Source organism: Eptatretus burgeri, chromosome 17 (assembly GCF_056783735.1).
Source record: "Eptatretus burgeri isolate ZD-2024b chromosome 17, Ebu_testis_v1, whole genome shotgun sequence".
NCBI lineage: Eukaryota > Metazoa > Chordata > Myxini > Myxiniformes > Myxinidae > Eptatretus > Eptatretus burgeri.
In genome coordinates this window covers 50274445-50293167 of record NC_140977.1, presented here as the reverse complement: position 1 = coordinate 50293167, position 18723 = coordinate 50274445, and the positions used below count along the sequence as shown (strand labels likewise).

The window sequence follows — 18723 nt, the reverse complement described above, 5'->3', positions numbered from 1 at the left end:
ATAATATCACGTGTTTTCACTTCAGAATAGTGATGCAGAATAAAAAGCTGAGTCAGTCGATGCTTTCGTTTGGTGAAAAAGCATGTTTTAGGCCAATTTGGGCATTGTTACGTTTACAAGTTTTTTTTTTTTGTGAAATGCAGCGTTTTGCGAAGTTGAAGCTAAAATCCTCACTATTTCAATAACATCACATGTTTTCGCTTCAGAACAGTGATGTAGAACAAAAAGTTTAGTCAGGCAATGCTTTCGTTTACGTGAAAAAAGCTTGTTTTAGGCCAATTTGAGCATCTTTACGTTTACAAGTTTGTTTTTTCTGTGAAATGCAGCGTTTTGCGAAGTTGAAGCTAAAATAGTCACTATTTCAATAACATCACACGTTTTCGCTTCAGAATAGTGATGTAGAATAAAAAGCTGAGTCAGACAATGATTTTGTTTGGTGAAAAAAGCTTGTTTTAGGCCAAGTTGAGTATTTTTGCGTTTACAAGTTTTTTCTGTGAAATGGAGCGTTTTGCGAAGTTGAAGCCAAAATACTCACTATTTCAATAAAATCACACGTTTTCGCTTCAGAATAGTGATGTAGAACAAAAAGTTTAGTCAGGCAATGCTTTCGTTTGGTGAAAGAAGCTCGTTTGAGGCCAATTTGGGCATCTCTGCGTTTGCAAGTTTTTTCTGTGAAATGCAGCGTTTTGCGAATTTGAAGTGAAAATACTCACTCTTTCAATAAAATCACGCGTTTTAGCTTCAGAATAGTGATGTAGAACAAAAAGTTGGGTCAGCCAATGCTTTTGTTTGGTGAAAAAAGCTTGTTTTAGGCCAATTTGAGCATCTTTACGTTTACAAGTTTTTTTTTTTTCTGTGAAATGCAGCGTTTTGCGAAGTTGAAGCTCAAATACTCACTATTTCAATAAAACCACGCGTTTTCGCTTCAGAATAGTGATGTAGAACAAAAAGTTGGGTCAGCCAATGCTTTTGTTTGGTGAAAAAAGCTTGTTTTAGGCCAATTTGAGTATTTTTGCGTTTACAAGTTTTTTCTGTGAAATGTAGCGTTTTGCGAAGTTGAAGCTAAAATAGTCACTATTTCAATAACATCACGTGTTTTCACTTCAGAATGGTGATGTAGAATAAAAAGCTGAGTCAGGCGATGCTTACGTTTGGTGAAAAAAGCTTGTTTTTGGCCAATTTGGGCATCGTTACGTTTACAAGTTTTTTTTTTTTTCTGTGAAATGCAGCGTTTTGCGAATTTGAAGCTAAAATACTCACTATTTCAACAAAATCACACATTTTCACTTCAGAATAGTGATGTAGAACAAAAAGTTGAGTCAGGCAATGCTTTTGTTTGGTGAAAAAGCTTGTTTTTGGCCAATTTGTGCATTTTTGCGTTTCCAATTTTTTTTATGAGAAATGCAGCGTTTTGCGAATTTGAAGCTGAAATACACTATATCAATAACATCATGTGTTTTTGCTTCAGAATAGTGATGTAAAAAAAGGTTGACCCAGACAATGCTTTTGTTTGGTGAAAAAAGCTTGTTTTAGGCCAATTTGACCATTTTTGCGTTTACAAGTTTTTTTCTGTGAAATGCAGCGTTTTGCGAACTTGCAGCTAAAATACTCACTATTTCAATAAGATCACGTGTTTTCACTTCAGAATGGTGATGCAGAATAAAAAGCTGAGTCAGACAATGCTTTTGTTTGGTGAAAAAAGCTTGTTTTAGGCCAATTTGAGTATTTTTGTGTTTACAACTTTTTTCTGTGAAATGCAGCGTTTTGCGAAGTTGAAGCCAAAATACTCACTATTTCAATAAAATCACGTTTTCGCTTCAGAATAGTGATGTAGAACAAAAATTTGAGTCAGGCAATGCTTTTATTTGGTGAAAAAGCTTGTTTTAGGCCAATTTGAGTATTTTTGCGTTTACAAGTTTTTTCTGTGAAATGTAGCGTTTTGCGAAGTTGAAGCTAAAATAGTCACTATTTCAATAACATCACACATTTTCGCTTCAGAATAGTGATGTAGAATAAAAAGCTGAGTCAGACAATGCTTTCGTTTGGTGAAAAAACCTTGTTTTCGGCCAATTTGAGCATTTTTGCGTTTACAAGTTTTTTCTGTGAAATGTAGCGTTTTGCAAAGTTGAAGCTAAAATAGTCACTATTTCAATAACATCACGTGTTTTCACTTCAGAATGGTGATGTAGAATAAAAAGCTGAGTCAGACGATGCTTACGTTTGGTGAAAAAAGCTTGTTTTTGGCCAATTTGGGCATCGTTACGTTTCCAAGTTTTTTTTTCTGTGAAATGTAGCGTTTTGCGAAGTTGAAGCTAAAATCCTCACTATTTCAATAAACCATGCGTTTTCACTTCAGAATAGTGATGTGGAACAAAAATTTGAGTCAGGCAATGCTATTATTTGGTGAAAAAAGCTTCTTTTTGGCCAATTTGAGTATTTTTGCGTTTACAAGTTTTTTCTGTGAAATGCAGCGTTTTGGGAATTTGAAGGTAAAATAGTCACTATTTCAATAACATCACGTGTTTTCACTTCAGAATAGTGATGCAGAATAAAAAGCTGAGTCAGTCGATGCTTTCGTTTGGTGAAAAAGCTTGTTTTTGGCCAATTTGGGCATTGTTACATTTACAAGTTTTTTTTGTGAAATGCAGCGTTTTGCGAATTTGAAGCTAAAATCCTCACTATTTCAATAACAACACACGTTTTCGCTTCAGAATAGTGATGTAGAATAAAAAGCTGAGTCAGACAATGCTTTCGTTTGGTGAAAAAAGCTTGTTTTTGGCCAATTTGAGCATCTTTACGTTTACAAGTTTGTTTGTTTTTTTTCTGTGAAATGCAGCGTTTTGGGAATTTGAAGGTAAAATAGTCACTATTTCAATAACATCACGTGTTTTCACTTCAGAATAGTGATGCAGAATAAAAAGCTGAGTCAGTCGATGCTTTCGTTTGGTGAAAAAGCTTGTTTTTGGCCAATTTGGGCATTGTTACATTTACAAGTTTTTTTTGTGAAATGCAGCGTTTTGCGAATTTGAAGCTAAAATCCTCACTATTTCAATAACATCACACGTTTTCGCTTCAGAATAGTGATGTAGAATAAAAAGCTGAGTCAGACAATGCTTTCATTTGGTGAAAAAAGCTTGTTTTAGGCCAATTTGAGCATCTTTACGTTTACAAGTTTGTTTGTTTTTTTTCTGTGAAATGCAGCGTTTTGGGAATTTGAAGCAAAAATCCTCACTATTTCAATGACATCACACGTTTTTGCTTCAGAATCGTGATGTAGAATAAAAAGCTGAGTCAGACAATGCTTTTGTTTGGTGAAAAAATCTTGTTTTAGGCCAATTTGAGCATTTTTGCGTTTACAAGTTTTTTCTGTGAAATGCAGCGTTTTGCAAAGTTGAAGATCAAATACTCACTATTTCAATAAAACCACGCGTTTTCGCTTCAGAATAGTGATGTTGAACAAATATTTGAGTCAGGCAACGCTTTGATTTGGTGAAAAAGCTTGTTTTAGGCCAATTTGAGCATTTTTGTGTTTACAAGGTTTTTTTTTCTGTGAAATGCAGCGTTTTGCGAATTTGAAGCTAAAATACTCACTATTTCATTAACATCACACGTTTTCGCTTGAGTGGAAGAGCTTTGACAATGTGTCTCCTCAATGTGTCACTGGACATGTCTTGGACATCATTAAAGTTGAGCAGAACACCAAAGCTGTCTTGCTCCTGGTTTAGTTTGTTGAACCTCTCTTCCAGAGAATCAAGAGCAACATCAATCACCACATTAAAAAATGTGACTTCCAGGCTTCAAAGTGCATCACCAACTGTCTCATCAGCAGCCTCATAGACAAACTGTCTTTTTGTGTTGTGGAACCTCTTCTGCTTTACAACTCCCTCCACATTGAGTTCTTCACACAGGTCCTTCACAGTTGTCTGTGCCACAGCTAAACCTGAGTCCCTGGTATTGTGTGAGGGATGTTTTGATGGTGTTGATCAGATTCATGGAAATATGCAACTGCATGGATGCTGACTGCAGAAGCTTGTTGACCTGTTTGACAGTGGTGAGGATGTCACACCACACAACGCTGAAAATCAGGAAGCGGTCGGATGCAACTTCTTCTGCTCGGGCCTGGGCCTCCACTTTGGCAGCTGGATCAGATAAACTCTGCTGAGCCTCAACAAGAGCATATCTGACTTGGGATGCCTGGTACCTGACCACAACTCCACTATGCAGTCTGTTCTCCTACATCGTGTCAATCCTTGTGTTTACCACGAGTTTGACATGGCTCTTAAGATTTGTCCTTTGATGGAGAACAAATAACAATATATGCCCAACATCAAGGACACCACACCAATGCATTTGAAAAGATGGTGTGACTGAGCCAGATGGACAAGTGTAAGTTCTGTAAGACAGACAGAAAGTACTAGTCACCTGCTTTCAGGATGCAAAAAACTATGATCAGAACAACTTTACACACAATGGCACAATAAAGTATGCAAAGTGATTTCTTGGCATATCTGCAAAGATTTCAACATCCAAGTTCCAGAAACTCTTGGAAACAGGAACCAAGGGCAATGGTTGAAAATGAGGATGTCATGCTCACGTCCGACTTGATGATCCCATCGAGTGTGAACATACAAAACAAAGCCTTGTGACTGGACATCGTTCTCAGGAATAAAAAGGAAAAGACATCATTGTTGATCGAGATATCCGTACCCAGCAATTTTGGGTAAATAATGTATTAATCAAGAAAATTGCCAAATACCAGGACCTAAAAAATGCGATCAAGAGATCTTGGAAGCTTCAGACCGTCAAAATTGCACCAGTGATAACTGGAGCAACAGGAATGACAAAGCAGAACTTCACTGAGATTTTGAAAACCATCCCTGGGAAGCAAACTACAATTGGAGGAATGCCTAGTACAGTAGTGATTAAAACAAGGAAGTTATAAAAACAGTAATTGGTAATCTTCCATCACTGATGGTTACCTCGGCATCTCCTGTGTGATGGGGCTTCGACAAAGTGCACAGCGGATTTTATCCGGAGTTGAGAGAATTCATTGCTTGCAGACATGACGCACAGAAAATGTGGTCACAGCAATGGCAGCTGTGTGGTCCAACTGCGATGTTGAGGCAAATGGGAGAGGTGAGACACTCCAGATGCTCTTTTTGCATTTCTGACGAAGGTGTATAATGTGGAAATGAGAGCTTTTTAAGGGTTAGTAGGTTCAGTGATGATCCTGGAAGAGCCTTCAAAACAAAACTGAGAACAACATTAAATAGCTTGGTCCATGAATTGAGATCCCCAACCGAAGCAGAGGTGGATACTTTTGAGTCCTGCGAGAACTTTGTTCCATCTCCTCAAACCGGCAAATGGACATAAAAACCAACGATGTGTGCCCCGGAGTCGTGACTGTGCATTTCTCGCAGGCACCACACACAGAAAAAGTGGTCACAGGGATGACACCTGTGCGGTCCAACTGAGATGTCTTGGCAAATGGAACAGGTGAGATTCTGAAGATGCTCCTTCTCCTCTATTATGTTTGATTCCACCTGTAATCGCTAAATAAACAAATCACTCTCATAGTCATTCAAGACTTGTGTGGAAATATACTATTTCTATCCAGAAACATGAACAATCCCAGTTGCTTCGATATTCACAATTGGTGAAACATGACGAATGATATTTCACCAAATATACATGTACGATTCAGGTGTGTGATGTGGAGGTGAATTGAGAGTTGTTAAAGGGTGAGTAGGTAAATAAAGAAAAGGGAATGATCAACTGGTGAGAAGAATGGAGGGGTTTGGACAGGTTGGAGGGGAATAATAGTGAGAGATATTTACAAGAAATTACCATGGACCATTAACTAAAGATAGAATTGTTCAATGTTCACATGGATTTCCACAAGTCATGTTCGTCCTGGATATCAAAATTTCTCAATTTAAAAACAAAAACACTTTTTGAATGAATAAAGGGTTAAATAATTGATCGAACATTATCACAATGTTGAACCTCTTTAACCTTTCTTTTTATTAGTTCAACACGTGATCTTGAACCCGAATACCAAAGTGCAAGATTTTCAAAATCCATGAAAGACTCAACAATGGCAACTTGGCCTGAAAAACCAAAATGGACGATCCTACAAGGAGCTGTTGCTTCAACCCTTAAATAAAGCAAAACCCTCCACAATCACCCCCCTCCCCCCCAATGTATACACGCACACCAACCATGACTTGAAGCCAAAATATGCAGTGAAACACACACTCACACATGAATTGTGATTTAAATACATATTCTATACACACATAATAATATGTGATCACGCATATATTATACGTGATATATTATATTCTCGCATCTAAGTATGCGTTAAACAGAATTACTCGGAGCTGGGATGGTCGAGAGATGGTCCAACAGCCCGAGAGATGGTCCAGGCGGTCTTTTAAATCACTGTGTTTAATTCTACTTTACTTTTACCATTCCCTAAGGTCAACCAAAAGAGCTGAAACTACGGCAAACCTACACGGAAAGCAGATGGCTGAAACACACTCTTCCCTTTGAAAGGATTAATTTTTACGAAGCAAATCTCAGTTAAGAGGGTCGAGAAGACGCCATAATAAACGGAACAAACCAAACGAGGTAAGAGACTCAAAAATGGGAATGGGAATCTGTAAACTTTTATTGAGGGTGTAACAAAATTCTTGAATCATAGGTTAATTTTTTCTCTTTTTTTGGTGTGTGTGTGTGTGTGTGTGTGTGTGTGTGTGTGTGTGTGTGTGTGTGTGTGTGTGTGTGTGTGTGTGTGTGTGTAACAAAATTCTGGAATCAAAGGCTTTCATTTGAGCAAATGTTCAAATTGTAATCCATGGTGTGCTTTGTAGTTACACACTCGGCATTCAGTTGAATGTCAACGATGGAATTCTTGACAAGTTTCTCTCTGGCTTAAACCTCCAAGAGGACCAGTTCAGCTTTGTCTTGCATCATGTTATCCAATTTCATTGGTTCTGGCCTGAAAAATAAAAAATTAGCCTTTGACTCCAGAATTTTGTTTCACCCTGCACAATGGAGAAATAAAAGCTCAAATACAACCCAATGGGTGCCACAGATAACACTTTCACATCACAACAATAATGCAGGTGGGACTTCGAGTGGGGCAGATAACAGCAATTTTTGAGAGGAATCGTGCAAATGATGATACAAGCATCAAATTTGGCACATTTGTTCTCCAGGGGATTCTAATCAAATCTGCCTGATTGGCCATTTGAAAATCCAAATTTCGAAAAAAAAAAAATCAAAAAAGTCAAGATCACGAATCAATGTTGGATGCTGGCTGAGATTGGTGAATGTTTTAGAAACATCATCAAAGACGTTCCAAGTCTGCCATGCAGTTTTCTTCCCTTTACCGCGGAAGGCAGACACGACGTCACGTCCAGTGAACGCATGGAAGTATGGGAGATCCCTCTCGCTTTCTCAGGCTTTATTGCAGAAACTACCTCATGGACTGGAATCCATCGCGCCTTGGCTCCTTGACCAAAGGCAATCCACATGTTCTCAAGACCTAGTTCCTGTAAGGATGGCAGTACAGATATTGCTATGACTAGTACGTCCGTGTCATTAGCCTTTATGATAATAGACTTGCTACCATCCGTCATTGCATCCCTGGCGTGTACAAATATTCGAGTGTCAGTTTCTTCATGACAACATGGAGACACAGCATCCAGTGACTTCCTTGTGTTGCTAATGGCATCTTCTCCTTTTGTGACAATGACTGTGCTTGTCGTCTGTGCTTCACACATCTTTTCCGCAAGGAAGTGAAACAGCTCAGTCTTGTTGCTGTCATCAGTTGCTGTCATCTCGAAGAAAGCTTCTCCAGTTACTTGGGGTCTTACTGGTTCCTGTCACTCTTCTTCTGATTCCTTGCCCCTTTTCGATCTTGCCTCGGACTTCAGACTTGACTTCTTGTACACATCAAACGCTACGTCCACCCTGTCGTACCTGGCACCATAGGATTCCACCTTTGGGATGATGTCTTCTTTAGCATAGTCATCAAATATCTTTGAAGTGCGTGGAGGTAGGTCATTGATAAGTGCTGAGCCATCAATGATGACTGCATCTCCCCTTGGTTCTCTGTCTAGGATGTTCACTTGCGCTTCAAGAATTTCAGCCAGCTGTGACTTCAAATTTTTTTGAAGTGTTTTTTTTTCTTCAAATTTTTCAAAATTTGGATTTTCAAATGGCCAATCAGGCAGATTTGATCAGAAAGCCCTGCAGAACAGAAATGCCAAATTTGATGCTTGTATCATAATTTGCACAATTTTCTACTACACTATTCCCTTTTCTTTGATGCACAGGGTGGGTGCAATTCAACACAATTGTGTCTGCTTTAGAGACAGGAGGGAGCCGAGAGGCAGCAACGATTCAGGACCAGTGATGGGTAGGCCAGGCCTTCCATGAGGCCATGTGTTCCTCTTTTTCGTCCTTGCACACGAGGCTTCTCCAAGCGAGTCCTCCGTCCTTATACACAAGTCTCTGGTGCAGCACTCTCGTATGCGTCTCTTTTGCAGGACTCTTGGTCTCACCCTCCTTTCCTGGTGTTCTCTTGTTTTGACTCCCCTGCCAGACGTTCTCTCCTCAGCAAATCCTGGACAGACTCTCTCCCTGGTCCCACCCACGGGGTGGCCCCACTAAAAATATTAGCATATCCCTTTCTTCTGGGCTCGACAGTCCACTGCACAACCATAGGTGGCACACACTGCCAGAGAGATCATAATTGTCACATGTGCCTCTGCGATGGGAATTCCACACCTTGCCACACCTACCACAAGGTTTTTTTGCATACACAATTAATGTCTCCCATGTCTATAAATCACATACACGACCTCCTCAGCATCACATCTCACAAACGACTTGCTCTCTCAGATCTCTGTTACATGGCAATCTAACCAACATGAAACACACTGACCATAAGACACCTACCACAGTCTATCTATGATCCCTCCCACCTTTCATGTAACAATATATACACACCAACGGAGGTACATACTTTGAGAGCAGGTAGGTCTCCATTCCATGTCCTGAAACCCACCCATGTGTGCAGATAGCAGTCAACAGCAACTTGCACGCACCCACACGTTTATGTGCGCACACTCATATGTACATGCACACACTCATGAAGGTGGATAATTTGAGGACTGGAAGGGCTCGTTCCACCTTCTGAATCCCACATATGGAGACAACAACCAAACACACATTCACTCACACATTCACACACACACACACACACACACACACCACCCATGACTCCAAGCCCAAAATGTGAGTGTAAGGGTGCAAGAAACATCAAAACCTCGACTGGTTAAAAAAATTTTTAAATCAGAAATACAGGAGGATGTCATTCGGCCCATCAAGCCTGTGTCATCTCCACATTCCTGACAACCCCATGACACAACAACATCCTTGTGTTTGACCGTTTTTACAGCCATTTTTCCCTGCTGTGCAGGGGTTTGGCTTTTTGTGAGGCAATGTTTTATGGCCGGATGCCCTTCCTGACGCCAACCCTGGTCGCCTCTTACAACACACAGGGATATGGTACACCTATTCTAACCGGGGCATACACCGGGACCAGTACACTGGCACTCATTTCGCCGACCTCGGAAGGATGACAGGCTGAGTCAACCCCCTGGTGTTAATTCAGCAGCCAACGGTGCACAATGTTGCTCATGATGTCCACGTTAAGTTGTGTGATTTGATCTCAGAGCTACTGTGTCAAACTAAATCAAATTTAACCATTAATAAATTAAAAGTGCACAGCGGATCTGTCCGGTGTTGTGACGGTGCATTGCTTGCAGGCACGACACAGAAAATGTGGTCATGGAAGGAAGCTGTGCGGTCCAACTGCAATGTCGCGGAAAATGGGACAGGTGAGATGCTCCAGATGCTCTTTTTGCATTTATGACTCAGGTGTTTGATGTGGAGATGAAATGAGAGCTTTTTAAAAGTGAGCAGGTAAATATAGGTAAATTAATAAAATGGAATCATGCTTGGTGTTTGCTTAATGGTTAGGGTGTTGGGCTTGGGGTCCTGAGTTCAAATCCTGCTCGGCCGGTAAATCAATACTGTGGGGTTGACAGCCTGTTATCCTTCCGAGGTCGGAAAAATGAGTACCAGCTTGCTGGGATGATTGAGCCATTTGAGTATCCCGCGTCAGAGTGGAAACCCATCCAGGATTGTACCCAATAGTCCAGGAGACTGCTTTGGCAGCACCGTTGCTCTGTACAGAGAATGGTCCCAATCGATGGAATGGTCAAATGGTGAGAATATTGGAGGGGGTGGCGGAGATTGGAGGGGAATATGAGTGAGTGATCTTCACAAGACATTACCATGGACTACCTCGAGATGGTATTGTTCAGCCTTCGCAAAACGAAAGATTTGGAGAACATGTGTAAAACTAATATCTTGCAGCCCATACCGCAAAAACTCCCAATGATGTGGGCAGTGAAAGGCCGAAGGTTCGTAGATGAGACTATTTATTCTAACCAAACCTTCATGTTTCTGAACACTGATGGGACGGTCACACCTGGGGCTTGTCGATGCACAGGGTACGTTTAAAATCATAACATGTACTCTCGATAAGGAGTGTCTGCCTCAACTATTTGGGCCTACCTACTTTTTCCCTCCGACTCACACGTACCCATATGGCTGGTTGTCTTTCTTCGTGCTCTTCATCGTCCTTCTTGCCATCCAAATCCTGAGTGGTATGTAGAATACAGGTAAAATCAAACGTATCGCGCTTCTATCCACATGTATACAGATGTACCACTCGCCTTCAAGCCATCTGACCTGGGTTTGAATCTCGACCCAGCTATAAACTCTCATCCTGGGGGTTTGACATGCAGGACGAAACATCAATGTTTGAACTGTCCACCAGCAGGACGTTAAACCGAAGGAGCCGTCTGCCAGGACTGATCGGTGAGGACACTAGAGATCCGATGGCGTCATCTGTGAAGAGCGGGCAAGTTATCTCCAGCACCTTGAACCAATTCCAAATTCCTGCCACCTTCAGCTGAACGTTTGGCCTGGCTGGGCAGTTTGTGAAAGACTTGTGTCAAAAAGGTTCCCCAGCTGACTCCACAAAATAATTGGGGTCGAGGTAGTGGACGTCGTAGTATCGTGACATGTTACTACAATTCCACCATCTTCTAACTTTCTTATCCCATCTCCTTCCAACTTTTGTGCCTTGTCAGAGAAACGGTGCTATGGTAACGATTGCCTGTATTCGTTACAAAAAAAAACCAGCTCGACCCAGCTACAAAATCATCCCTGTGTTTCACATGCAGGATGATTCATCAACGTGTACGCTGTCTATCGGATGGACGTTAAACGGGCCTTCTGTCTGCCATCATTTGTCGGTGGGTGTTAAAGATCCTGTGGTGTCCTTCGCGAAGAGTAGGCGAGCCATCTCAGACACCCTGAACAAATGACAAATTCCTGCCTCAACCAATAGAAGGGATTGCATCAGCAGCACAACCCCACCCTCGGCCAGTGATGACACTCCACAGCCTTGGACTGCATGCGAATGAAGAAGAGGAGTTGCTTTGGCGGTGATATAAAAGGTGTCTGTTCTGCTCATCTCACCCACATCTGATCACCATCCCCATAAAGGCCCTGTCACACCTTGACGATTTAACCAGTGTATGCCTGTCGTATGAAAAATTTGGCTAAAACGCTGGCACACGTTATGGGTAAGTTTGTATACGTTAAGAGCACAATGGCATACGTCGTAGTATGCCGAGCTGTTAGACAAATCTTCCATGCTTGAAATTTTTTGACGTATACGAGCATATGACTCACACGTTCCACGTAACGCTGGCCATAAGTTGTAGGCACGTTACGCGATCGTTGACACACGTTACAAGTCGAAACACGTCGAGGTAATGTTTAGCATACCCGAAACTTATTTCTAACCGATGAGTAATGTGTTGTAGGCACGTTACGCGATCGTTGACACACGTGACTTGTAAGTTACTCATAAGTCGAAACACGTCAAGGTAATGGTTAGCCTCAGTGTTCCAGACTCCCTGGTTTTTTTTGGGGGTTTTTCAATTTTTTTCCTTCGGTATGACTGTGATGTTGACACTTCGATTTCTAGTGCAGTTATAATATAATATAATTAATAGGCTGCCGCTTAACGATTTAAATCATAACCGCACTAGAAATCAAAGTGTCAACATCACCGTCATACCGAAGAAAAAAAAAAAAAGAAAAAAAAAACCAGGGAGTCTGGAACACTGACGCAAACCATTACCTGACGTGTTTCGACTTATGAGTAACTTCCAAGTAACGTGTGTGTGTGTGTGTGTCAACGATCGCGTAGCATGCCTACAACTTATGCCAGCGTATGCAGAACGTGTCATAAGCCGAGTACGTCGATAAATTTTCAACATGCTGAAAATTTGTCGACGTATGACAGCGTGCTATTAACGTATAGAAAACTGACCCATAACGTATTCGACGTGTGCCAGCTTGGTTTGGCAAATTTTTCATACGTCGGCATACGCTGGCTAAAAAGTCAAGGTGTGACAGCGGCTTCACACTTCGATGTCGAGTGCGGTTATGATTTGAATCGTCGAGCCGCAGCCTATCAATAGCCTACGCCACGTGATCGTCGGCGATACGCTGCCGCGCTATGCATAAGTTAGACTATCGTTGGGCATAGGTTGTGAACGCCGACAACACGCTCAGCATTCGTTGGTGTAAGTTATCTATATGTGATTGAAACGTTCTGTGTACGTTTCTAATACGTTATGCATACGTCCAACTCGTTATGAATACGTCCAAAAATGGGGAAAAAACATCAATAGTTCAGCGTACGCCAGCGTTTTGCATACATTTTGATACCTTGCCATACGCTGGCTAAAACGTCAAGGTGTGACAGCCCCTTTACAAATGTGCACCCAATAATGACATCACCAGAGTACACCAAACAAACTAATGATGACTGTGTTGTCTGGAGCCTCGTTTACGAAGAGGAAGAGGAAGAAACTGGTACGAACACCTACCTTACACGTAGCACAATTAACCAGTGTTGTTTATTACGTACGTATTAATTCTTTCATCACAGACGTCATCCTTTCACAAGTTTGCATCTGGGCCTGTAATACGAGGCCGTTGCAACTCCTGGAGCACGTGGTCGTTTGTTATCACCAAGGATGCTCGACACGAGATCCTAAAAATGAGAAAGGCGAGTGGAACAACGCACCTCCATAACGATATATACTTGGATAAAATGGCTGCAAGTGATCTACTCGGCGAATTGACACATTTCGATCAACATGGCAAGCGCGGATGGTAGATGTGAGCAGCAAGGCACAATCTGAGTGATGTGCCATCACTCAGGCAAGGGTTCAACTCGGTGAGAGGGCATTTCCACGGCTTTGCACCAGGGGCCTTCCCACGAGGGAGATGATGTCACCGTGCCTCCGCTCGCTGGGCTCGTGGCTGCAAAGCGTACAAGCGCTCTTATTCCACTTCGTCATTCTGTCCACATACAGCTAACCACGGAGCTGAACATGCACACCGTTTTGGTTACTGCAGAGTGCCAGGCATGCGCTCACATCGGTGTTGAGACGGAGGCACTGTTGGCAGTGAGCGTTGTTGCCAAAGCTCTGTACACGTGTTAAGCGGCGTCACGTGACATTGTCGTACGAGATGTGCAGCTTTGCAAGAAGACAGGTAGACAGCTTGTTAGACCTCAATTGTACGTCACTCGAGGACATCCTTCCAACTGCAACTGAAAATACGTGATCCCAAATGAACGCGAGAACAATGTCCGCAATCTGAAATGCTGTGATTCTAACTTTTCTTATGTTGTTTCAGTTTCTTTAAAACCTTTTGCTGGTTGTTTGTTGCACTCTTGTTGTGATGCTTTGCCCACTCATCACTGGAACATTTGTTCTCTTGGAAAGCACAATACGTACATTAAACATGCGTCAAAGACTACTTGTACATCGTTGATATTCCCTGATTTCTTCAAATTCGATATTTATAAAATGTTACACTTGCAGAATTTGATGCCCGAAGGGTCTTCAGCACAGTGGGAAATGAGCTGGTGTTGAAGGGAAGAATGAGATTGAAGAGAATGTGCAAGATGATTCCACAAGTGGGGGGAAAAAAGGGAACGAATGAGTGGAGGTGAGCAGTGATCCTGGATTTAGGTAGTCTCAGCAGAAGTGGTTGTTGATGGACCGTGTGTGCCCTGCAGAAACCAGGGGGATTGGGGGGGTGGGGAGGGCAAATACGAAAGAGCAGAGGGTACAAGACCAGAAAGGAGGCAGAAGAAGAATGACGGAAGATGCCCAGTCCCAGGAGTTTCAGTGACTGAACTTCCTCAACAGGATTCTGAAGAAGGGAGATGAGGGGAGGGTGGGGGGGGGGGGACGGGGGCGGTTACCAAACAGTACTTTCGGAAAGAGATCGTGAGAGTATGAGATTTGTCAGGATTGAAAAACATATTCGAAGTGTTTGACTATCAAGGTCCGAAAAGGGGGAAGACACTGCTTCCTTCCGATCGGATGGATATGGAATTTCATGGCGGGGGGGGGGGGTGGTGAGTCATCAGCAAATGGATATGGAGGATTTTCCAGTCAGAGATATTATTTATGAAGATTTGGAATAAGATGGAGGCCAGGAACACTGCCTTGGGTCACTCCAACCTTGACAAGGAGAAGAGATTAAAGGATCTGTTGAGAGCCACACGTTGACTACGAGAGTAGAGGATATCAGGAAGCCACATGTGGAGTTGACCTTGGATGCCATAGACAAAGTATTGTCGTGTCCAGTGGGTGGAACCTGGACGGATGGGAAAGCTTCTCCCTTAAAGGCTTACAACCGAGACCCGGAGATTGATGCATGCGCGGGAAGGGGGTGCAATGGCGGAGGGGCAATCCACCCAGAAGCACAGCACAGCACAATGGGTTTATGCTCGAACCCCACTAAAAATATACTGCAGCTTCTTCAAAGGAATGCATTTAAGAGAAATAACAAATATTTACAAAGGACAATAATAATAATGCAATAATAAATCCGAAAGGCCCGGCACCTCTCACACAGACTCAAATACAAACAGGAACACAAAATAAAAAGGAAAACCCTCCTTTCAGGTATTCTTGTGCTTAACTTGGCCCGCAGCTGGTCTTTGTGGAATTGGAACCGAGGCACTCCTATTCGCATATGTAGACGCACACAAAATGGCGCTTCTCTCGTGGAGAGACAAATGCACACCAGGCAATCCACGAGTGGCACTCCACACAAAAGCTCAGAGCCCCAGTGTAACGGCTTTGTCTGCTAATCGTCCACACCGACCCAACCAAGAGCCAAAGGCCAGCGTCTTGCTTCACCACACGAGCCAAATCGCCTCAGCACGAAGTCAATGGTCATTTCGTCCTCTTCGGCACGTGCTCACCCTCCACTCTCGCCTCTGACTCTGCCTTGTGCGTGCGCCAGCCTATCACGGCTCTCCACCAAAAGCACCAGCCTACTCGCACCCAACCCGGGAAGGCGGAGCTTCTGCCAGCTCGGCTAGCTTCTGACGTCACGCCCATCAATCGTCCCTCGGGGGCACGACTTCACTTGTCAACCTTTGAAGGCAGGGCTTTCCACCAGTTTGTTGTGGTTTTAGGGACGTGTTCCCCACCTTTATTGCCGATCTTGAAATATAAAAACATAAGGAAAAATCACAATCACATACTGGGGAACTTATTCTTACTCCCTAGGCTAATTAACACTGCACCATCCCCCGTGTGGTGACACGTAACACTTAAGCTCACAGGTTCCCCACTTAGTTACATTGAGCTGCCTCCTACACATCCATGGACCAAACAACGCTACACAATGCTATATTCCATATTAAATTCTTCCATCTATCCCCACTATCACAACACAGCCCCTTGCCTGCAACCGTAACTCCAGCAAGGTTCAGTGCAGGCGTTACCATTCCAGCCTTACCATTTACCAACACACACCTAATTAGCTTATGAATTGAATAAGAAGGGGCTGTGGGAAGCGAGCTGTAGTTAACTTACCTATTTTCCTTAACGGTTTACACCCTTTAAACCATTCAAATATTTGCAAAACTCTTGGTTCTTCACTCCTAACTCCTGGGGCGGGTAGAAAATGTCAGAAAACACACACACACACACACAGAAACCACTCCCGGACAAAACCTGAACCAAAAATTTATTTTAACGTTTGTACAACCCCCTTCTAAAGACTACATTCATCAGTGGATGCCACGATACCCCCACGTTACTTGCAGAGCCATCCCAAATCCAAATTTCCATGAGCCCTGTCTCTCCGATACAGGTTAGTGACATGGATTTAGTGAACCTTCCTCACACACTCATACATCAACCCAATATCAATCATTTATTACAATCCTGCAAGACCATGGCTTAAATGTTATTACACACGTGTGATCCTCAAGTGAGCAGCGGGGAGGTACCATACAACAAAATGGTGGGGGCTCTTTCGGTTGTGGTACCCGCAGTTCAAAAAAAAGTCGCCAGACTTACTTCTTCGCTCCCCCCCGCCGAACCCTTTCAACTATTCGGTCCCTGACAGCCAAAACAGCTCTTTTGCTGTACACCCCGACGGAGACGGTCTCCACATATCAAGGCACTCACGGCTTCATACGGGTCGCCAGGGGTCTCTCTACCGCTGGCCGCCAAACCAGACCTCCCCATCCAACGGGTCTCCATTTCCAGACACCACTCACTGGCTGCCAGAGACAAATTACCTCAGTGGGGGCCGCAATCACCTCTCCTCCAGAGCTTGATCCATTCCTGCGGTCTCACATATCTTCCCCACCCACACAATCCAACATCTCATTTCCTCCCCCACTGTCATTCAATTCTCAAACAATGCAATGCAAAAATGGTGATCATGTTCCTACTTTGCCATGGCCTGCTTAGATGATATAATTCATATTCATTCTCTGAAAACAATCCAATTCGTTACACATTACAGACATCAACACAAGACTATTTTGGTTTCCAAACCAGGGTCATTCCATGTCAAATCATCAAAGAATCTGCCATCATCTCTCAGATTTTTGTAAAACTTTGGGAACCAATTTGGGACTGTTAGCAAAAATATTTGAGTTCTTGCCGTTTTTCATGGGTCCCAATTGGTTCCCAAAGTTTTACAAAAATCTCAGAGATGACAGCAGATTCTTTGACTATTTGACATGGAATGACTCACCAATCCCCTTACTGACCATTGAGTCACTCTCACTCGCTCTCATACCAATTACCCATGTCCCAATTTCTTGCAAAACGGATCCCTTGGGACAGTAAGTATCAAAGAACTTCACCCTAAGTGCAAGTCGTTGCAGGTTGGTCAGGTCCAAAAGTGCCATCCACCCCTTCTAAATTTTCTTTTTACCCTTCAATCCACCCCTGTGGATTCGTTGCTTTCAAACTCCCTGGATCCCAAACTTTTTTCTTTTATTTATTTATTTGTTCTAAATTTGTTCATCACTCCAAAATCTTAGCGATCACCCTGACTAATGTTTGGGTGCAATCCTTGACTTTAATAAGTAAGGACATGAATATACCCTAACAACCAATAAAGGAACGTCCAAAGAAACACGAAACATGACATCTACTTTACATGGATGATTTAAAGCTCTTTGCACCAAACGACAAAAAATTGACAGAACTAAAATTAGTGAAACGGTACTCTGATGACATCCAAATGGAATTTGGCCTACATAAGTGTGCCAAGTGCACATTCGTACAAGGCAGACCAACAAAAATGGACAACATAAAAATAGGCCTAGATACAACAGTACAGGATCTAAACAACGAAGCATCTTACAAATAGCTCGGGGTAGAAGAGGGCCATCAAATATGTCATTAAAAAAATACACAAAACAATTACCAAAGAATACCTGCATAGAATGAAGCTGATCCTGAAAACATACCTCTCCCCAAGGAACAAAATTAAAACCATAAACCAACTTGCAGTACCAGTGTCCCAATACAGCTGTGGGATAGTAAACTGGCCACAAGTGGAAATCAAAAAACTAGATATCAGAACAAGGAAACTCCTCATTCTCCACAAAATGTTCTCCAAAAATCAGTGCATCCCGAGAATGTACCTGCCAAGGAAAGGAGGAGGTGTCGGCCTGATGGAACTCGATCAAGTGCACAGAGCGACGAATGTAGTATTAGCAGAATATGTGAAAAGTTCAACAGACTACCGAATACAATGAACTAGAAAAAGTATCTCACTCACCTTGCAATAAACTTCCAAAAACAAGTGCAAACAGAAGATGCCACGCACCAAACCGAAACAGTGACAAATACAGCCCCAACAATTGCAAAAAAAAAGACAAAAGAAAAATACACGACTTATAGTGACAACTGGGAGAACGATAAAAGAGCAGGGCAATATTTTAAAAAAGAAAAGAAAAAAAAAAAAAAGACTAACACATTAGGGATAGACAAAGAAGGATCACTGGAATGGCTAAAAAGAGGTCAGCTCAAATGGAATGGAGTATGAATCATTATAAATGCCCAAGACCAAGGACGCTCCATGAATGGCTTTAAAAAAAAAATGGCAGGACTGAGCCAATCGGATAAGTGTAGGTTCTGCAAGGTAGAAACAGAAAGTACGAGCTACCTCCTATCTGGATGTAAAAAAAAAAAAAAACTCATGTCAGAACAGCTG

At 42.4% G+C, this 18723-nt stretch overlaps 1 long non-coding RNA gene across 5 annotated transcripts in view; it reads left to right on the top strand.

Moving 5' to 3' along the window:
• The window catches only part of LOC147010069 (uncharacterized), an 80191-nt gene extending 66207 nt beyond the window's left edge, over positions 1 to 13984 (top strand). For 2 of the 5 annotated variants that reach the window (XR_015053032.1, XR_015053036.1), the window contains 3 exons: positions 6483 to 6633; positions 9843 to 9914; positions 11331 to 12141. This is a non-coding gene — a long non-coding RNA (uncharacterized LOC147010069). Of the gene's footprint in view, positions 1 to 6482; positions 6634 to 9842; positions 9915 to 11237; positions 12142 to 13114 lie in introns of those variants that run through there. The other 3 variants (XR_015053033.1, XR_015053034.1, XR_015053035.1) reach the window with 3 other exon arrangements.
• Positions 13985 to 18723: the final 4739 nt, after the last annotated feature.